Here is a 23,324-nt window from a genome sequence, read left to right on the forward strand (position 1 = left end):
TTAGCTCCTAGAAATTATGGAACTTGTTGTTTCATCAAATTCATGCTGCTCTTGTCATTGAAAATGTACAATACAAACAAATGAAAATAAATACTATATTAAAGCCATGTATTCCTCTACTGATAAGAAACTAAGTCTCTGTCATTATGTTTTGAAAAATTTTAGCTTATTTGTTGCTTTAAGACTTAAATTTGGTTGGTTAATCTATTATCTATTTTGCTATTCTTATAAAGAGCAAGCTGTCAATTACTCCCTCGATTTGCTGTTTTAGATCTCCCTAAACCTTGCTTAACAAGTAGCATATGGCTTCTCTTTGGACCTAACCCCAAAGTTGGTTAAGAAAACTGAATACAGACAGTCTAACTCTAATTTACATCATTTGTGGAAATGCTTATTTCCTTAGTCATGAGCTTCTTCCATCTACAGCCATGCACTTAGCACAGAAATGATATTTAAAAGCTCCTATGTGAGGACCAGGTAGGGAACTATTTGGGCAAAGCAAGAAGAGCTCAATTGATGATGGGAGGGTTGAATCCTAGATATTATTTCAAACTTGTTTTTGTTCTCCTCAAGGGTCATATAGAGAATGCTCACTGAATTTTCCAGAATGTCCTAGAGGCATGAGAGAACCCAAGGTTATCACTTTGGACAAAACAAATGAACTGACCAAGCACTAGCTTAGCTGGCACTGAAGGGAACCGTCCACAATAGCAGCAGTCAGCTACAGGAAAATCTCACCTTAGCCCCGTTATTACCAACGGCCCAGGTAAAGCGAGGTCTTTCACTGGAACTGAAAAAGCAATTCTTTGCTGCCAAGTAAATGGTGGATCCAACAGTAGAAAGGCATGGGGAATAATATTCTTCCAAGTAAAGGTCCATAGTCGCCTGGTTTTTATAGCAGAATCAAACCTAGGGTCATGAATACCAGCTCAGAAACACCACCGCAATATCATTCTATCACGTCTTGCTTCCTCCCTTCCCTGAAAGGTGCACCTTTAGAAAGTAGTATAATTAGAGATACTTACCTACACAACTACGCGTTGAGGAGGCACTGGTAGTACAGACCTTCAGAGACTGCCAAGTTAAGAGGCAGGCAACAAATTTTTTTTAATTTACAAAAAAATAGGTGCAGTCTAAATAGCCTGGTGTGCTTGGACACACATCCACACGTGCATGCACCCCCCAAATGCTTGTCATTTGCCATTCTACGTGCCTAGAAAGAGACTTCCACTCCACCCTACAAGCTCTAAATTAGCCTTTCTAATCAGGAAATCAGGGACCAAAGAGATGCTGGAACTATGACGATAAAAAAGACAAATGTCTTTATCATTCCCCAACATATTTCCATTGTTGTGATGGTTGTATTGCTATATGCAATCCTGGCTTAAAGAGTGGAGGCTGCTATGACCAACGTCAATCCCCAGACTCTCCCTGACTCTAGTGCTAGGAGCATCTGTATCCCAAGCCTGAACTAAATCTGCAGCAAATTGTCTGAAAAATAAGGATGCACCTTATATCTGAGCTCTCACAAAGACTTATATTGTGGGGAACTCTTTTAATAAACTTAAACAAGAAAGTCTAACTTGGGAGATTGACATGGCCTGAAAAAAAAAAAAAAAAAACAGAGAAAAGATTCTCAAGTGTGAAGCAAGGCTTCCGATACAACCAGCACCAGATAAAAGTTCACTGAAACAACCAAAGGGAGGGGGGTAGGTTTGGTGATCAACCGCATTTGAAAGAGCTGCTTCAGATCCACAGGGAAACAAAACCACACATAAACTCATGGTATCACCTAAATAGTACAGGTTGTCAATAGCTTCGCAGGGGAAGGACAGGAGGTCAGGACAATATTATTAATAATTAAGCACAATTTTTTTAGCAAGTTAGTTTGTTTTTTTCTCAACTTAGTCAGTTGCCATCATTCTATAAAGAAAGGATCCTTTATCCTGGGCATGAAGTAAACACAGCGGAGCTGCTACAAAAATAAAGCAGCCAGAATCTAAACCATAAAAAAAACTCTGGCTCTAAAAATGGATACTCTCATTTTCCCTGCAAAATTATAGGGTCAGCAGGTGCTCTGAGCCACCAAGGCCTCTGCTGCCAACGCGGCCTTCCTCTGCCCCAAAGCAGCCTTGTCTTCCAGTGGAGCTATGTGACAGGAAAGGGCAACGTACATTCAATATTCAGGGAGTGGATGCTGAGACCGCCGAAGCTGTTCCAAACCAACAGATGCAACAGTCAGACCCAGACTGGAACATGCCCCCACACAGCACTGTTTGAAAAAGCAGTGCCCTCTCCCATGCAGGTTTTCCACCGCAGATATGCTGTGACTTCGGGGGAACGTTATCTATGTTGTTGTTACTAGTTGATAAGCTACACTCTGAAGGCAAAATCCATCGGAGTCTTTTAAAACTAGTGATGCCAAGGCAGGATTTCTCAACGTTGGGAGTACTGATATCTGGTGCCAGCTAATTCTCTGTTGTGGCGGCTGTCCTGTACGTTGTAGGATGATTAGCAGCATCCCTGCCCTCTATTCTCTAGATGACAGTAGCACCCAGCACTGCCCCCCGAGTTGTGAAAATAAAAATGTCTTTAGACATTGCCAAATGTCCCCCAGGGAGCAATATGGGCCCTGGTTGAGAGTCACTGCGGTAGATCCATATCATGGTATTAACTCTCAAATGCAGGCATTGAAAAGTATAGGGTAAATCTACTTGCTGCCCTAGCATTATCTTTAAGAGTTACAAGAAAAAAAGCAGTGGCCCGAACAATACTTAAGCCCCCATAAGAGTATGCATACATATGTATGTTTCCAGTGGCTTAGAAAAATTTCTGGAAAGAAACATGACACTGTAAATCATGCTTGCCTCTGGAGAGGGGGTTATCATTTACGCTTTTCTACTGTTCGAATTGTTTGCAATACTCACGTACTCCTTTTCAATCATTTTCAAAATAACTTTAATAACTTTTCATATTTTTAAAAGTCTAGCATTCAGTATTTTTTCAAAAAAAAAACTAGGGTTTTTTCTGTTTTATTTTTCAGTCAAATTGGAGTGTAAATGGAACTTTCATATCTACTTGAACCTCTGAGGCCTCAACTGGGGGGGCTGGGTCCAAGGGCCCAATGCCATCGATGCCAGCCTTAGCCAGCCCTGGCTTGGAAGCCTGTTGACTGACACTGCCTACTTTGAGTGGAAATCAGAAGAAAATGTGAGAAAGTGCCACAAGTGCCCACAAATGATTGCTTGCTGTGTGGTAATCGTAGCCTTGGAACAAGATCGTAAGACTAACGGACTCGGGCTTCATTTAAAACGGATGCTGATGGCCAGTCTACGCATTGGTCTGCAGCCGTCCGTGACAGGAGGTTTGCTGCATCACATCTGTGTGCAGTGGTCGGAGAGGCGGTGCATCCGTGTTGCACGGGCTCCCTTGTACTCTCCAAAAACCTTTCATTGCATTGTCAGTTTCAGGAGTCCAAGTTCCATCATTCAGAACGTACCCTACAGTTGTATGACTTGAAGTCATTTGGTTCTGGGTTCCAGCTCCCCAGCAGAATCACTAAGGAAATGTCACCAGGAAACGTCAAAATGCAGGGTCCCAGGCCCCACTCTGACTTACGGAAACAGAATATCTCAGTATGGGGCCTCAGAGTCTCAGTTTTAACATGTTACCAGGTGATTCCTATGAAACTTTCTGCTTATTCGTGAATTTCTTTGATTTTCAGGTTGAAATCCACATCTTATGTAAAACATAAGTGACTTGCCCAAGGGCTGAAATCTAAGAATTTTCCCAAAAGTCTCCATGTATCAATCTTGAAACAGTTGAGAGAAATTTATTCATCAAAAAGAAGTGTCTCAATCACTCACAATGTGCCAAGATTTTTTTAATATCCTCAATTATAGTCCATTGGGCAGACGGGCATGTAGATATTTAATTACTTTACATCGTTTGGGGTCCTTGGGCAAAAGAACTAGTCACTGCCTGGAATGCCACGGCGACATCTGACAGGTTCTGGAAGCATGAAGAAGAGCGTGCAAGGCACTGAAGTGGAGAAGCAAGAATAGAACAACTTCAGTGAGAGTTCAGTGTGGCTTAAGCATAGAGGACCTAGCAGGGAATTCAGAGATGAAGTTACAAGTTAAGGGGATGCTAGGCTATTGACCAAGGCCCTACCTCTCCTCTCAGCTTGACAAAACTTTAGGCACATTTCTTCCTGACTCTAGGCCCCTGGACCTCCCTTTTCTTAGAGCATTTACTTTAGAAAATTTACAATTGTAAATTCTTTCTCTCCCCCTTTGAGATATAAATCTCCCAGCCTCTTGCCAGTTTTACAACCCAGGATTGTTTTTCTCCAGGACCTGGAAGCCATCCTTGTGAAATGCGATCATCAAGGAAGATAGCACGCTGTCTCCCAGTCTCTGTGGGAGGGGAGGAGCCTACCTTTGAAAAGCACCAATTAGCAAAGAGACAGTCCAATCACACTGAGGAACCTCTCCTCTAATATCCTCTGGTGCTTTTCCATTAGTTCACCCCAATTCTTAAAAACTCTTCCACTTGTTTAGTGGAGAATTGAGTTCAGTCTCTCTCCCTCTTCTAATAGTCTTGACACGTCTTGCAACAGTCTTGAATAAAGTCTTCCTTAACTATTTAACTTCTCCAGTGCAATTTTTCTTTGACATTATTGAAGGGACCTACATATAAGGAAAATCTCAAGGACAATGGGAAGCCGGTGAGGTCTGCGAGCTGGGGGTACAAGGATCTGTGTGGCTGTATACAGAGGCAATCAGGTTACCGGTGTGGAGACCATTTGGAATCAGGGATTATAACCATTAGGAGTAAGAGGAGTCGTGAGGCCCATGTAGGAATTAGGCCTCAAACTCTCAAGGTGGTTGAAGAGCATGGAAAAGGAGGGCTACAATATTTGGGGGTGGGGATTATCTCCAACAGCTAACTATTGGAGAAAAAGTGTGAAAGAAAAGGTACAATTTAGAATGATTCTGAGATTTCTAGCTTGGGAACTAGGTAAATATATTTATAGACAAAGATAAGGAAATCCAATTACCAAAGAGTCATTAAATGAATACAATCTGCTCTTGTGTTACTATAAAGTTATTGTTTTCAATGTTTATCATAAATATTTCAGAGTTAATGATCTGGGATGAGTTTCCTCTGGGTAGTTGGCTGGTTTTTCTCATTCCTCCTCTTCCCACTCAGCATTAAATAACTGGCATCCAATCCCAACAAGCATTTCTAAAATACTCTTCAAAGTCACTGCCAAGAAGGAGACTGTGTTTCAGATTGGTGTGTCTCAGATTCATCACACAAGTGGGGAGATGTGAGGGAAAAGAGAATGAGGTTTGGCAATCACAGTACAGAGATGTTTCATTATTCTTTGTATCAAAAGACAACAAAGCCATCCTCATAAATGATTATCCAAATCAATTCTCTTTCCCAGACACAAGTTTCAGCCCTTTTCATCTCATGGGCTATATAAACAAAAGGACATAGATGACAAGAACAAGGAAATGAGTAGCATGAACTGTTCTGAGACCAGATTAGCATCTACCTATGGCTGGATTATGACTTTGGAACTTTCCGCTTCCACGGGTGGGAGCTTTAGGGCAGTGGTTAGAGGATTCCGGTGTTCGGTTTGGCCATGCTACTTTGCAGAACTCCACAGCTAGCAAAGTAGGCATATGTAGAAAAAGTTTCTTGGTTTCCCGGCACGGACTAAAGGGCTGAAAGCATGGATGGCTTTCTACCTTGACAGAATTTGGTAAATAAGCCCCAGGAGCCTGTAAGCCAGAATCAAGCCAAGGCAGGTAGCAGCAGCTCTGTGCCTAGGGGTGGGAGCCAGAGTGGGCGGAGCGGTCCAGGCAGGCCCGAGCCCATCCTGGCCCAGCGTGGGTCTGGCGTCAGGCCTGCAGGAGGCTGGTCCCAGTGCGGAATCACTAAATGCTACAAATAAGGGAACACTGCAGATGAAAGTTTTATAGGTTTATTAGTAATAACACCATTCAGGGCACTAAAACTTCAAAGTCCTTTTACTAACAAAGTCCAACTAATCCGTACTACACCCTAGTGAGCCAGGTAAGCGAAGAAGGATTATTATCCCCATTTTATGGAGAGAGGAGAGAGGTAAGAAGCTTTGCTCAGGGCTATGGGAAGATCAGTATTACTCACATCTTGGTAACCACCAAGTCCAGATTTCGGAACAGCAGGCTGCCCCTTGCTCCACTGACTCATGCCACTGCTAAAAATGCAGGGAGGGTCAGCTAAGGAGTCTTTCATTACTCAGAATGGAACTTATGATTAGATTTTATTTAAAATAAAAGAAGTAGACATTGTTTTCTGTTGTAGCTTTAATAGCACTAAATGACAGTAATTTTGCCAAATTAGAAATGTCTGACTTGAGATGCTGGCAGACTCCTCTATTATTGGAATGCAGACTGTATGATTTTGACAAATCTCACCCAGAGTTGCACCAGCTTCCCCAGGCCTCCTCCTTGATGGTGGCTCCTACATTCTACTGCTTTCCATAGCAACCTAAAAAGTGTAGGTATGAGTACTAAACATTCCTTACCAATTTTTTTATCTTCTTTGAATAAATTATAATATTTTTGTGAATATTTATTTATTGTAAGAAATTTTGGAAAATACAAAAAAGTAAAAAGAAAACGATAGTGAGTGATCTCTTGGTGGTGGATTATAAATGATTTCTGGTAACATTTGTGGGTATGTTCTAACTGTAAATTTGTATTCATGTAAATACACTTCTGTTATGCACAATTGGGGTTACTCTACCTACTTTTACCCAAATCTTTGACTATTATTCAAAAATATGGTTTAGTTGGCTACATACCATCAAATGGATGGTAATTTAGCCAATCCCCAACTACTTGATATTTTGGTGGTTTCCAATGACTGCTATCATGATAAACATTTCTCATAAATCTTTCTATTTCCTTAGGACAAATTTGTAGAAGATGAATCACTGAGTCAATGGATCCATATGTATTTAAAGCTTTCCATACATACTACCACATTGTTCTCTACAATGTTGTGTCGATTTCCACTTTCACCTGCTTTAAGAGGTTAATTTTCTGATCCCTCCAAAATTTCTCTACTGGTGGGGCTTACAAGCGGCACTGAGTTGCAAATCATGCTTAGGGCATTGGCATAAAGCCATGTTTAAGGAAGCATAGATTTTAGTTAGATGGAATGCTTATTTGGGGTGGCTAGTGAAGGCTGCCAGAGAATTCAGAAAGCTAACATTTCCCCACCTCAAAAAAGCCACCATCATTCATTAAGCAACCACTGAAAACATCTCAGAGGTAAGGCCCTTGCGAGGAAAGTGTCCCCATTTTGCATTTGAGAAAAATGAGCCTCAAAGAGATTCTCTACATTGGTTGATGGAGCCAGGATGCCAGCCTTCAGCTGTCTGCTCCATCCCATTGAGCTATAAATGGGAACCCTAAAAGTGCCAGGTACCCCAGGCAGGGTGGGTAAGAGGCCCTTTTTGTTCATGGCTATTTTCCCTGCTCTTCTTCCAAATTACCAATGGCAGAAAAGTTTTCAATCCCAGATCCGAAGTAACCTTCATCCTGCATCCAACCTTCATCCCCAACAAGCTTGCATTGAAGAAACACTTTGTAAGAACTTTAGGGATTTGGAGTACTTTTATTTAAACCCTAAGGCACCATGATTTAGAGGGCAAGCTTTGAGTCAGACCACTGTGGATTTTTTGTCCTGGCTCTGTGACTTATGATGTGCGTGACTTTGGTCATGCCACACACTCTTCATTTGTTCTATGAAGATGAGTGGCAGTTAAAGGAGACAGTGCATGCAGAGGGGTTATCCCAATATCTTGAACATGATAAATCCTCAAGAAATGGCAGCAAGTAAGATGGACATGTTAGGAGAATGCCAGGTATTTCAAACAAGGTAATGAAGATGTACCACAGGTATTCCACTCAGAAGGAGACAGAAAGAAACCCAGTTTCCACACACAGTAAACTCGATCCACATGATGTTAGGGTATTTCCCTGGGCCGCATTACCCCAGCAGGCACAACTAGAAAAGTTCCAGGACTGGAGAATGCCTTGTCCCTGCAGTGTTTGCCTCAAAAGAATTCTGCAGCAATCTCCTGCAACGGCTAAGGGCTTCAGCTCTGGGGAAAGAGACAAAACGAGATTCCACAACTAATTCTGTCTGGCACTATTGTGCAGCCTTGAGCACTTACTCATCCTCTGTAAGCCTGTGTGTAACATAATGATCATCGTAGTACCTACCTGCTTTCAGAAGTAAATGAGATAATACTACATATGCAAAGGTTAGCGTGACAGTGTCTGGCATATAAAAAACAAAAAAACTAATTACAGGTATTATGGTAATCATGACTACCATTCACCTACCTTCCTGGAGCTCTCCTCCCAGGATGTGGTAGAATCCCACCTCCTCACCTCTTTGAAATTGGCCATGGCCACGTGACTTCTCCGGCAGATGTAAGTGGAAGGGACCTACGTCCCTCTGGGAGCCTTTACAAGTCAGTATTCGATATTACATGTTCTCCTCCTCCCCATCACAATGACTAGCAACTCTCCAGGTGACAGCAGCCCTGGAAGTCAGCCTGCCACCTAGAGGGAGGATCTCCCAGAGCAGAGGCTCCAACAACCCCAGACGCACACAGAGCATGAATGAGAAACAGACATTTGTTATTTAAAGTATGAAGATTTGGGTTGTTTGTTACTGTAACCTGGCCCATTGGATTGATGGAGACATTACCAGGAGTAATTTGTCAGTCTTGTTCAGTAGAGCTGGAAAGAAGATCCTAGCTTTTGGTGAAAATATTAATAATAGGGGCTGGCCCCATGGCATAGTGGTTGAGTTCACACACTCCACTTCAGCAGCCTGGGGTTCATGGGGTCGCATCCGGGGCATGGACCTACACCACTCGTCAGCCATGCTGTGGTGGTGACCCACAAACAAAATAGAAGAAGACTGGCACAGATGTTAGCTCAGGGCTATCTTCCTCAAGCAAAAAAAAAGGGGAAGATTGGCAAAAGATGTTAGCTTAGGGCAAATCCTCCTCAGCAAAAAAGAAAAAAAAGAACCTTAATAATAATTATTATGAGGAGGACTTTCTCAGTTAGAGAGGGTGGCTGAGGAGAGAGGCTTTTCCAGAGCAATGGGAAGTTGAAGGGGAGAACTTTGTTCTGGACCCTAAGGGAATGGACTCTGCTTTCTCCTCTGGAGAAAGCCTGGGCCTCAGTGAGGCCGAGTTTGATTTAGGAACCAGCAGAACCCAATTCCTTCATATCCATAGATCACACTCCTAAATCTACATGAAGGGTGATTTGAGTGCCTTGAGGATGAACAAGTGATGGGGTCTAAAAACACCCGGGCTGATGTCTTGGTTCCTGCAGGACTCCACCTGTGCTGTCCCCACAGCACTGCCCCGGGGGCACCTGCACAGACATCTAGTCAGCGGAAGCTCCACAAAGACAGAGTGGATCTACTCCTGCCCTAGTGCACACCCCACCTCCCAGAGGCTTCTGCATCACTGACCGGTCAGTCGGGGAGAGAATGACGGTGGGGCCTCTTGCCACCAATCCATAACCACCAGAAAGGCAGGAAACGCTTCAGTACCGGATTTAGAACTAGCCATGACTTCGGAAAATTCAGAAAGATTGTTTCCAAAGCAACCAGTTTTGGGTTCGATTAGAATAAGCAAAAGAGATTTTTTAAAATATCCAAAACATGCAGCATAACTAAGTCTTATAAGTCACATGTATTATAGTGCATAACTTTTGCTATTAACAATTTTCTCAACCAATAAGTCTGTATATATTCCTTTTAACGAGATTCATTAAATACCTAGCTGAACAATACAGTTACAAGCAAACTCATTTACTCAAAATTAAATGCTCTGTGGTACATTTTTAATTCCAATTTCGCTTGAAGGAAGAATGTGAAAAAGTAGAAAAAGTAACAACCTGCTACTCTTCGTAAAAGAGTGAGATGCTCTTTACAGTGTAAGATCTATAATGCAAATTAGTAAAAATGAAGCTATACATTGTTTAATTTTTTTAAAAAAGGTATCAACTCACTGCTTTTGTCTCTCAAAATACATACAGCCAGTCACACGCTTTCTAAAGGCATCCGTCCTATGGGAAATCTTTCTTCTACTTTTTCTGTAAAAGCTTGGCAGGGTTGGATTTGGTTTTGCTTTTGTTTTCCTTCTACCTGTCTCTTGACACTTTTGAGCACAGAAAAGACATCACATGGTGAGTGCTCGGTAACAGTTTTTTGTTTTGATTTTTGATCTTTTATGGCACCCCCTGACGACATTACGTGACTTTGGAAATCAATTCTGTGCTGTGCGAATCGGTAAGAAATGAAAAGTTCCTGCCCTGTGTCCAAAGAACAGAGTTAGCCCTAGTGAAGCTGTATTGTATTTTCCCTGTATTGTTCTATAGGCACAGAAATAATCCTTAGCTTGGTCTGGGGCAACAATCAAAGGAATTGTTTAAAAGAACAGGTCCCTCAGAGGGGATAAGAGGATTGGGAAGTGATGGGGGGAAGCAGCCAAAGAAACCTGCATAATAATAATTTTTGTTCACTTCCAGATATGTTCTTAACGTTTTCATAGGTCTTTTTTCTTCATTGTATAATCTGCATATATCCATTGTAGAAAATTTATAAAAATATAAAAAAATAAAGGAAAAAATCATTCAAAATCCGACCACCAAGAGATAATCACCGTTATCATTTTGGTGCATTTCTTTCTGGTCTTGTATCTACTCAGAATTATTTTTAGAAATATATATAATACATATAAAATACATAAAGTTATATGGAATTGATATGATAGAGAACATCTCCATGCATATAAAGTGAAATCCTTTAAAAGCAAGATTTTTAACAACTGCAAGATATTCATGTTATTTACGTAGCATTATTCATTTAATTGTTTCCTTATTGGTGGCCATTTCTTTGCTCCATATTTTAAATTGTTTATTTTTTTCTGTTTTTCTGTCTATTCTCATAATTAGCAAGAACGATAAAAGTCAGAACAATTTTAAAAAGAACTTTTAAAATCTACCTGTAAGGAACAGTTTTACCCACAAATTATACAGCTTTAATTAATATAAACTATTGGCTAAATACAGAAATCAGTAGTAAAAATGAGGAATACTAACTGACCAATGAACCCAGGAAACACCAGTAAAATAGCAAGGTGCTATGACCCTGGGTTCTGACTCTCCAGGGACAGACACTAGGGGATCTGGCTGCCAAGACCAAGGAGCCAGTCCAAGGAAGAGAACAGGCAGGGCATAAAGATTTGACCCTGAAATTTTGTCCAGATCCGACGTTCACTATATTAACTGAGGAGAGGCATGGAAAGGGAGAGAGAGGAGGACAAGAGGAAGAAGGGAGAGAGACACCTGGGGTAAAGATGAAAGAAATAGAGAATGAAGTAAGCCAGGGAGACGGGCTGGGGGAGGTGGCATGCACAGCCCAGGATGGGCTGGCACAGGGCTCCTGCAAAATGCCCAGCCTGGCCAGCTGGCACGGAATGAACGCTTGAGCATCTGCACACAGGTCCTGGGGAATCAATAGCCAAGGACTGGAGACCCGATATGCTCTCATGGGCTGGGGGCAGGGGTCTGATTAGAGGGCAGGAGTCCAGATGCTGGAAGCTGGAGCAGCAGAGTTGGGAATCAGTGATCAAAAGACAGAGTCACCAGAGTGGCAAGCCTATCAGTGACAGCAAGGAAAGAAGCCCTCTCCAAGGTGAAGAGTTCAGTCCCCGAGGGTTGAGTCTCGATGATCAGATTCTGTGAGCAGAAATGACTTTCCACTGAGTCAGAGCATCTCAAGAAAGGCCGCTCTTGTACAGCCAGCTGAGGCCAAGTTTAAACGTGGTGTGCAGAGGAAGGCTGAGCCTGAAGGCAAGGTTAAACCAAAAAGCCTGCTGGTTAAAGGGCTTCAGGGGGAGAAGCCAGACACACAGGGACACCAGCTGTGATGGATGCGAATCAAAGGCAAGGACAGACCTTCCCACCAGGAAACAGGAGTGTGGTTTGAAAAAGACTGAGAGGAGTAATGGGCATGTCTAAGAAGCACGTTCACTTTTTTATTTTTTTTTTTTAGGACATTCTGATATTTTATCTGAAAGAGTCTATGTGTGTTTTATGTGTGTTTTAAAGATTTATCCACCTACTAAGTAATTAGGAGAGGAATACCTGCTATGTGCAAGAGGCCACAGAATTAATCTTCCTCTATCTCAAAGCTAACCAGATTTTGCCCGTCATCTCAGAATCATTTCCATCATCAGGGTAGAAATGGCTAGAAATGGCTGCTCTGCTCTGCACTGCAGTAATGCATCAGAGCTTAGGGCCAACTGCCTCCGCCATCCGGCCCCTGCCTACCTGTCCTGACTTCACTGGCCACCCCGGCCCACTCTGGCCAACTCTCGTGGGCCACTGGATTCTTAAACATGGTAAGCTTCTTCCTGTCTCTGGGACCTCACATACTGGAATGCTCCCCACTTCCTGTATGGTTGTTGGTTCTTTCTCATACTACATGTCTACGTTTAAATGCCATCTCCTCAGAGAGGCTCTTGTGGACAGCCTGTCAAAACCTTCACTGTGCCCATTTCCCCCATGCCCTTATCTCAGTTTCAATGACAGATTCAAATCTTTGTTTCCTTATTTGCTTTCTGCTTCCTCAACTAGACTTTAAAAACAAAGGACCACGTGCTTCTTGCCTATCAACATATTTCCGGTGCCTACCTCGGAGTAGGCTCTCTGTGAACGTTCTCCAACGTGAGCATTTCAGACTGTGACACACACACAGTAAGTTTTGACGAAAAATGGAGCTTTTAAAGTAATATTTATTTTCTATTTCATAACATTCAAAAAATATTTTAGAAATATGCAAAAAATAATTCACCTGCACAGTACCAAATGATTTTATTTCTTCTGTTGTAACCTAATTGTCCAGAGCAACAAATTAACGAAGGACCCAAAAACAGAAAATGGGATTAATGTGGCCAATACGTATTTTTTTAAGTTTGATGGGAAGCTACTCTACAGCAGGAAAAATGTCTCATTCATATTTGCATTATCAGTGCCCAGCAGAGCAGCTAGCAATTAATAGATGCTCAAGAAGTGTGTTATCGATTAAAAGTTTTTCCATTTTAAACTACTATATGGTAGTTATCTTTAAAAGTATAGAATTACATAAAGCGAAAAGAAAACCTTTCTTCCTTCCCCCCAGTCCAATTCATTTTATGGAGGTAGCCAATGAGAACAGGTTGATGTATATTCTTTCAGACATTTTCCATGTATTTACGACCAACATGCATACACGAAGGGACTACACATGCTGTTTCATAGTCTACTTCATTCATTCAGTACACTATAGACACGTTTCCCTGTTTGCAAAAATAGATATTCCCCGTTCTTTTTAAAGACCGTGTATTACTCCATACTTTACTTAACCAGTCCCTTCTTGTGGACATTTAGAGTTTTTCCACTATTAAAAATAAGAAAGCAATGAATATCTTCTGCCATTGCACAATTAAATGGGCACAATTAAATGGGCATATATACAGGATAAATTCCTAGATGCAGAATCGCTGGGTCAATTAATGTGGATGGATACTTCCTACACTCCCAAATGGCTGTTACATTCACATCAACCCTTGCACACACTGGGTATTTCCATTTTTTTAATCTTTGCCAATCCGATAGGTGAAAATTAGTTGATAGTTTAAATTTCCTTAAGTATGAGTGAGGCTGAACTGCTTTTCATGCTGTTAGCTGCCTTCTGTATTTCTTTTCTAACTAATGAAGACTATCTGATGCCTCCATGCCAAGTAAGATGCTAAGCCCTTAACAGCGATGCTGGAAGAGTAACAGCCTCTGAGCAGTAGGCTGTACAGTCAGAATGCAGTCCAAACTGCAGCAGAGCCCAAACCACCCCACACTCGGCCTCTTGAGCTGAATCAGCCTAACTCATCCCCAACCTCACCCAAGCTTCTGGGCAACTTGCCTTATTATTTTTTAAATGCATGTTTATCATTTCAGCTGATACAACTCTCCATTATTCTTGACCAAAACTTGTAATAAGATACCATACCATAACTTTTAAAAATAAAATCACCTGGTATCACTTGAAAATAACAGAGCTGCTTCTCTTCCCAATGGGTGCAAAGCAGGGACACAGAGCAGAGGTAGTGGGACGGGTGCAGGCTCTGCTGTTTGTAAGTTGAGAGTGCTAGACACACGGCTTACCACTTCTGAGCCTCAATTTCCTCATCTTTAACGACATCAACCTGGTAGGAATAGGATAAGGCCAGTGCCCCTTACTTTCATGTGAATAAAGTGCAAAAATGAAAGTGGTTATTACTGGCAACATGAGACAGAGCTTTCTGTTAAGCTGCACGATCCCTCTTCAGGCATTATTTCTCACTTCACAGCAGGAATGTAGAACGAGAAGAATATCTGTCCCCACTGTGCATCATACTACAACCTCTTCATCCCAAGCAGCACCTCAGGCTGGGAATCATCCTGGGGACAGCTGCTCCCCCACAAGCGTCACCTTCACTGGATGGCGCTGCCCACAGAACGTTGTGGGGTGGTGACATTCACGCTCACTCACATCGTTACCCCATCGCCAGCATGGTGCCTAAGTGTAACTGGTGCTCACAAAATACTTCTTAAATGAAAGAATGAATGAAATGCTCGCCCAGGAAGCTCTCTGATAAATGCTCTTTTTTACTTTTTCTCCTTTAGAATCTGTCTAAACTGATGGCTGTCAACCACGACACTACTCACTTTGGGCTGGATAGTTCTCTACTGAGGGGAGTGTCCTGCGCATTGTAGGACGCCTGGCGGCATCCCTGACCTCTACCCACTAGACAAAACTAGCACCCACCCACCCCAAACTGTGACAATTACAGCTGTCTCCAGACATTGCCAAATGTCCTTCGGGGAGCAAAATCACCCCCAGTTAAGAACCCCTGGTTTCCAAGACTATAGAAAAACAACCAAATGTATTTTTGTTTATTAAAAAAATACAGTGCTGAAAATTGCTTAATTTTTACTATGTTCCTGAATCCAAAGCTGTTCTGAAAGCTGAGCCAATAATACAACCTATAAGTTAGCAAAATAAGTCATTGGGGCTATTTACAACTGATTGGAGAATATTAACCGCCTGAGGCAAATCAGTCACTAGCTACTGCAGATCTGGAGGGGGACACAGCATTAATAATTCAATAAAGGAAAGGCTGCGGGCAATAAAATCTTAGGGTTATTTATTTAGCCAATTAGATTCGTTTTTGGTGGCAACCTTGCTTTTGTGAGTATGACTAAGCCATGTGTACTCTTCAATTAATCAGGAAAATTGTACATCGCAAATCTGCTCTTATTGCCTTTCAGCTGGAAGATGGGCGGTACGAGTGGTCCTCCGCCTGCGGAGGAGTGAAACACCAGCTCGGGAGAGTAGCAGACTCATAACTCAGCCTCGTCGCATGGAACAGAGAGACGCACGGAGAGGTGTGTAAATTAGATGCGTCAGCCGCAGCCTTGGCTGCTCCACTCCTTTCTAAGTTTATAAACTCAAGACAGGGATGAATCACACCAGGTGAAATTTAGATTCACTGACACGTGGACAGGCACAGTGCATTTCCATTAGTGATGAACCATCCTATCTTTCCCACTAAGAGTCTGGAAAACGTGGTATAAAATATACATCTGGTGTCATAAATGCAAGATCGTTCTTGTTTATACTTTGCTCTCAATTTAGGGTATGGGAACTATGGGTCCCTGAAGTGGACCTTTTTGGGGGGTTTATTTTGGCCTAGGTCACAATATGGAATGTGTCCCTGCCACCTCTGATTGTCAATCAAGAGTCATCGCTGAGCCCTAAAGACTATGATAGCCAAATGGGGGGAGAAATACCACCACTAAAAAAACTATCTAAATCTACATAGCTCTGTCCATTGGGACAAACCACTGGAAATTCTAGAGATTTCTACCTCAACTGTTAGAGATTTTTCTTTCTTTTTTTAGTTGCTTACAACCTCACCTCTTCCATTTCTAGTCTATATTTCACTTCTTTTTCCCTTTCTCTCTTTCCTGTTCCTTTTTTTCCCACTCGTTTGTTTAGAGGCCAGATTTAATAGCAATGGGAGCGGCAAGCAAGCCCCGAGGTGCCACAGAAGGCCAGAGACCTAGAGACACCAGGCTCTCAATGAAAGGTCACCGACAAGATTCCACTGAGGAGATGCTCTTATCATAGACTTGTCCTCCTATCTAAAGCAGGAGCATGGCCCTACACAACCCCCAGAAAGATTTCTAAAGCACAGACACATCTACGTCAGCCTCCCTGGAGAAGCAGTGCCAGTCAAATGCCCCCAATGAAGGAACAAAATGAAAATCATACCTCCAAACCATTTGTTTCACTGACATGAACTGACGGTTCAGTAAACAAGATATAAAGAGTCTCAGCTCCTCAGGAAATTTCACTGACCCCAAAAATTATCATCTTTGTCAGCTCAAATAAAGATACTTTTCTTTGGTCTTTTAACGCGCTTTTGGTTGTGTTCGCCAAAGCCAGTGGTGTACATAGGCAGATGCAGAGGACAGGGCTGTGACCTGAAGGCTGGACAGGGCCTGACACTCCCTCCATTGAGGTTATGAATTTGTCTGATTCCGGAAGATTCAGAAGATCTTTGCCATGTTTTCAAACGTGGCACCTAGGAAAAATAGCCAATTAATTCAACATAATCACAGGGCCTTACATCAAGTGAATTGGAGGCCTTCTAATGCAGATCAGGAGCTTATAGGAATGGAACTCAGGGCAAATAAATTTTGATTGAGGAAAAGGAAAGAGTCAGGAACACAAGACATTCCCTTGAGTGGATATCCCTAGAGGTCAGCATTCTGGGTGGGATGGAGGTGGGAAGGAAACAGACGCTTGTGGGCATCCAGTGACAAGTGATGTGGATACTGGTCATTGGAAGGGAATGAGGGGCATCCAGTGGTTTACTGCTCAATGTTCAATGACCAGATTTCCGAGGAGCCCTGATTTGTAGTGTTTGCCAATTTCCACAGTGTAAATGCTCCCACCATTCAAGCTACCAGCAGGATGTCACTGGACACGGAGATGGGAAGAGATGCACATAGTTGGCTCTCAGGAGGTGAGAGGATCAACTCCAACACACCCACCACTGGCAAAGGAAGTAAGAACTGAAAAGGAACCAGGCAGGGGCCCTGAGATCCATTTTCTGTGTTTGGGGATTTGCCCTGTAAGGGGCTTCAATCTTGATACAACTGGACTTGACTGATCATTTATTCTAGAACATTAAATGGAGCTTCTTTCATTTGCCTTTATAAAATCTTTAGGAATTTAAAAATTCATGAAGAGCACATATTAACTTAAATCCAAACCTCAAAGGACTGTACATTTTTTTCCAGTTGTGACCCTATTGTATTAAATATCGCATGAAATTATCATGGCACTAATTTGGATTCTGACACACGTTAGTTATGCAGAGATTTGGTGTTAATGCCATTTTATTGACAAAGGATTTTCACCTTCTCACTCTGAGATGACTCAGTCTCTCTTCACCCCTCCCTCTATCATTCCCTTCTCTCTCCTTCCCTTCTCTCCCACTATGTCCTCTCTTTTTTGGGCTCCCTGCATCTCTTGTCCATCTCTCTTTCCCAGTCTCTCTCTACATATCTCTCAATTTCTCCCTCTCTCCCTTCCCTCTCCTCTTCCTCTTCCCCTCCCTCTCCCCCCCCCCCATTTCTCTCTCTCTCTGTCTCTCTGACTCTCATTCTTCTCTCCATTTCTCAGTAAGGAAAAGGTTTCTACTCCTATCCTCATAAAATACCTGGCAACCCAGGCCCTAGTTTCCAATCATATTTAAAGGAGTGGCATTCCAGGTCGTAGAGCTAACAGGAAGAGGAAATGAATCCATGCACAGCAAAATACCACCTGTAACAAAAGCCTGAACAAAGCTGTGAGTGCATAAAAAAGTATGCCGTCCCCATACAGACTTCATATTACGTATCAAGAACAAGTATGGCATGACAGAATGTACAGACACAGGAGAGTAAGTTACTAACCACTTAAATACAGTTAGCTGAAAATACTGCAATAAGAATTCTGAGTCTTCTTTCTATTTCCTATTTTCCCCTTGCTTTGGTATATACTAGCCAAGCCCTTAAATTCTTATATAGCAAAAGGTTCAGTAAAAGTAAATCAGATCCAAAGATTAAAAAGCTTAAGTTACCAGATGAGTGCAGCTTAAAAAAATAAATACTCAAAGACTTAGGGGGGAGGAAAAAAAGCAACTGTGAAGGGATTAGACAAAGCATAAAAAACCTATTGAAGATATAGATAATGTGAAGGGCCACTCTTTCTTTCAGCCTGACACAGACAGGGTGGCCAACGTGTGCATAAATAGAGAGGAAGTAATATGACTGTAAACGTGACAATTCCCAGGAGCTAATTCTTTATTCACAGAATCATATTCTGATGCTGGGGTCCCAGGAAGTACGAAATCAAAATTCCATCTCTGAAGAATAAGGAAAGCAGAAAATGAATGCTTGATATCCACAGATTTTTCAGAGGAAAAAGGAACAGATTTCTAACTTGAAACCATTAAAATGTAGGCAGTTTTATAAAGAACTTTTTTCCAAAGATGAAGGCCAAGCATGTATTCCACGTTTCTCTGCTAAATAAAAATGAAAGCTATGTTTATAGTTCTTAGAATCATTTGACAAATATGTCAACAATAATTAGCCACTAACATTATTTCATTGGCCTCCCACAGTCAGGAAAATATAAAAAATTCCTTACGTGGTCTCTTTGTTTTAACACAGTGGTTCTTATTTAGCATGTCATCAGGAGGATGTGAGCAAATAGCTAGTCAGCTAGCTGCCACAGTCAACACTCAACACTTTTGAAGCTAATGATACTAAATGGAAACACTAGAAGAACTGTAACTAAAGAGCATGTTTTAATAGTACTACTGAAGAATTATTTTACATTTCAAGCAAAGTACTAGAAATATTTTGGTAACTTTATGGTATCACATTTGAAGTGTTACTTATTGTTTTATATCAGTATATTTATTATTATAAATTCATTTATTCAGTTAAGCATTATTTGGATCATTCATATAGTTAATTATTGCTCTGGTCTGAACGTTTGTGTCCCCCTGCAAATTCATATGTTGGAGCCTAACCCCCAAGGTGATGGTATTAGGAGGTGGGCCTTTGGGAGGTGATTACATCATGAGAGTGGAGCCCTCAGGAATGGGATTAGTACCCTGATAAAAGAGACCCCAGAGAGCTCCCTTGCCCCTTCTCTGCCAGAGAGTAGGCACTGTCTATGAACCAGAACTTGGGGCTTTACCAGACACCAAATCTGCCAGCAGCCTGATCTTGGACTTTCCAGCCTCCAAAACTGTGAGAAATAAATTTCTGTTGTTTATAAGCACACAGTGTATGGTATTGTTATAGCAGCCTGTAGGACGAAGACAATTAGGAAGTTGGCATTAAGAGAGCACCTGATGGGAGGCAGCCCCGTGGCTTAACGGTTAAGTGGGCGCGCTCTGCTACTGGCAGCCCGGGTTCGGATCCCGAGCGCGCACCGACGCACCGCTTGTCCGGCCATGCTGAGGCCGCGTCCCACATACAGCAACTAGAAGGATGTGCAACTATGACATACAACTATCTGCTGGGGCTTTGGGGAAAAAAAGAGGAGGATTGGCAATAGATGTTAGCTCAGAGCCGATCTTCCTCAACAAAAAGAGGAGGATTGGCATGGATGTTAGCTCACGGCTGATCTTCCTCACAAAAAAAAAAAAAAAAAGACAGCACTTGATGGACACCAGGTACGTCACTCTCAGTTCCACCACCATTTCATTTGATCCAATTCTCAAAGTGGATGATATCTAGTGCGTCTGCAGTGTTGGGGTCCAGGGAGATCTATGCTTCAGGGTCCCTAAAGCATAGGTCATTCTCTCTTCCACCCCCACCCTCCATCACACGTGTGCCTCTGGAGTCAGTGCCGCTTCCGTTCACCAGACGCCCATGGGTAGGGAGGCCAGATTTAGCAAACAAAAATACAGGATGCGCAACTGAATTTGAATTGCAGATTTAAAAAAACGGTTTTTTAGGTTATATGGAAATTTCAGATAAACTGTGGACACTTTTTTTTCGAGGTTAAGTACAGGACAGATATATACTAACAAAATTATGCATTGTTTATCTGAAGTTCAAATTCAAATGGGCACCCTGTATTTCTTCTGGCAACCCTACCTTGGGGGACCCGTGTGACCCATGGATAGTTCAGGGTCCTGACCCTGAGTGAGACGAAGATGGCCATCTGAGCACGTGTACCTGCCTCCTCCTCCCATCCTTGGACCCTGGAAATGACATAAAGGATGTGTGCATTTAAAAGAAAATGTTCATGAAAGTGCCACGTGGGCCAGAAACCTTAAAGAATCTCCGAAAGACCGAAAAGAAATCAGCTCACCCAAGCAGAGGAAATCACAGCCTCAAATATTAACTAAAAAGACTGCTGGAAAATGCCGTAGAGCCTCCAGGGCTGCTCCAAGTTCAGAGGCAACAGATGCAAGAAGCAAGAAAAACAAAATCCATGAGGATTAATTGGGGAAGCCCATTCAGAACCAATAAACAATGGTGCCTGCCTTCCCCACACTGGGTCCAGTAGCAGGACCTTCTGCTCCCTAGATGGACCCGCCGGTGTGAATGCTTGGGCCAGAGGCAGGGGGATGCCCTGAATGACTGCTGACAGTCAGGAGGCACCAGAAAAGGAGAACCTGCTGTATCCCCAGCCCATCATCCTCAGTCAATGAGCTCCAAACACAGGAAGCAAAATTGCACCCCAAGATAGGAGATTACAGGCTCTCAAGATGATCTAACAACCAAGAACTTTAGGAAAACCAACATCCAGATAAAGAGGCATCAAAGAGCTATATGGTCCCTACATATTCTTTTAAGTTAATTCTTAGATATTTTGTATTTTTGCGGCCATCATGATTAGGATCACACTACGTTGTTATATTAACCCGTTATTGCTGGTAAATAGAAAATTGTTGACTTTTGCAAAAATATTGTGTAACTTGTAACCTGAGTGAACTCTTAATTCTTCTAATACTTATAATTGATTATCTTGTGTTCGGGGGGCCAAAAACATGGAATGATTTTAGATTTTCTGTTTTAATATTCATATTTTCTTATCTCCTTTTTTATCCAGTTGCACAGCTGAAAACTTCCAGTACAGCATTGAATCACACTGGGACACCAGCATCCTTATCTTTTCCCCATCTTTAAGAGGAAGAAACTGGTTACCCCCCCCATTTCTCTCAGGGCCTATGGTAGTTTATGCTCTGCCTCAGTACTGAGAATGCTCTACAGATGCTCGCCTGTGAGGATACTCTACCCCCACTTCGGCTTGAGTCGCCCCCTCTTTCATTCTTGTGTGGACAGGCTGAATTTGTCTAGATGGGCCTCGCCATGAACTCTACAGATGCTCGCCTGTGAGGATACTCTACCCCCACTGCGGCTTGAGTCGCCCCCTCTTTCATTCTTGTGTGGACAGGCTGAATTTGTCTAGATGGGCCTCGCCATGAGATGAAGCTGGAATAACGTACTCCTGGATCACACCACTGAGCATTTTACAACTTGTAACGAGCGCTTATAAAACGACTCCAGACGCTAAATACGCTGCCTTTCACAGGTAAGTTTATTGTGAAAGAGAATGTTGACCTGCCATAGTTTAATGTCACTACATTTGCTGTTTGCCTGCGACCATATTATTCATTACTGCCCTTAAGTCAGGAAAATCAACGTCTGATCTCAATCCTGTATCTGCTGAATACCAGCATCTGCGTGGGGTGTATGCCCACCACACACCTGCAAAGACGCTGTCCTCAAGTCATCAATTCCTAAACTGACCTGGTCTGTGCTCTCTAACGTGGTGCTTGTGTGTCACCAAATCATAAGTATTGACTTACAATATTTACTTGTATTCTCAAATAAAGCTTGCCCATTTTGGGGTCTTTTCTGGAAACAGAAAGATATTGAATTCTATTTGAAATCCACCATCAAGTTTAAAAATATTGTGGAAAGAAGAGTGTTAGAAATCTATGAAGTTCCTTCCTAATTGAGTAAATTTTAGTATGAACTATCCTCCTGTGTTCTTTTGCATTTTAAGTCAACACAGCCTTGTTCACAAAAAGCATCTTTTGAAATGTCTGCAGGTTGGTTCGTTTGACTGGTTTGGTTTCTGGTTGTTATTTATTTTGTGTTTAGCTCCCAGCGAGAAATTACTTAACATTTTCATGACTATCAGGCCTCTTTAAACAACCCAAGATCTTAAGCGGGGCTCATACATCATTTTCTCACAGCTTTCCTGAGGTCCAGACAGGCAGGTAACACATACAGATGAACATCCTTCAGCAGCTTTGACCCAACTAGAAAAAACTAGATTCGAATGCAGAATTAAGTTAACAACAATGGGTTTCTTTAGTTCTAATGAAAATTGTTCAAAAGAGAACAAAATGTTAGCTTTTGCATAGAAGCTGTTTATAGATGCTTACTAAATGGCAGGTGCTATGGTTGGTCCCACGCATCTACAGAAGCTGAGGAGGGCTGTTGAGGACAGGACATTGTGGACATCACTCATTCATAGAGTCACCAGGAGTCAAAGCTGACTTGATGGCATGTAACAACAATAATGGCTAGTCTAGAATACTAATGTTTCTTTAATTCTAATTAAAATTGTGCAAAAGGAACAAAACATTAGCCTTTCCATAAAACATATTCCTTTGTAGTCCCTCCTAGGAGACAGGCTCTATGTCAGGCAAGAAATGTAAGGTCATCAAGAAGCTGCCATTGGGAAGAGAGCCAGGGGGATCAGCAGAGATGACAGTAAATGCATTTTGCCACAACTAGACAGAATGTGCTAGATATTGTGGATTACGTTGAGAATACGTCTCATCTACAATACTCATTTTGAATATCAGAAATTTTGAGAAAAACCACTCTTCAAATAGCATGGTCAAAATAATTCAAATAGAATAAAACAGTGAAGTAGGTAGTTAACACTTAAGAAATAAAAGTGCCCTTGAAGCAGAGTTTGGAGAAGGACAGGTGCAGCTCCAGATGGGAATGGCTATTATAACTGCTTATTGACGGACACATTATTTCTAACATTATCATCCATTATGATTCTAAGTGCAAATTGCTATCTAATAGGTAACCCAAGTG

The 23,324-nt window shown here is 42.0% G+C and overlaps 1 protein-coding gene across 2 annotated transcripts in view; it reads right to left on the reverse strand.

Annotated features, from left to right (window-relative positions):
* SEMA5A (semaphorin 5A) overlaps positions 1-23,324 on the reverse strand; it is a 470,062-nt gene that overhangs the window by 383,936 nt on the left and 62,802 nt on the right. The gene's annotated exons all lie outside the window — the stretch shown is intronic.

This window comes from Ceratotherium simum, chromosome 18 (genome assembly GCF_057802395.1).
Source record: "Ceratotherium simum simum isolate JZ-2026a chromosome 18, ASM5780239v1, whole genome shotgun sequence".
In the NCBI taxonomy this organism is placed as follows: Eukaryota; Metazoa; Chordata; class Mammalia; order Perissodactyla; family Rhinocerotidae; genus Ceratotherium; species Ceratotherium simum.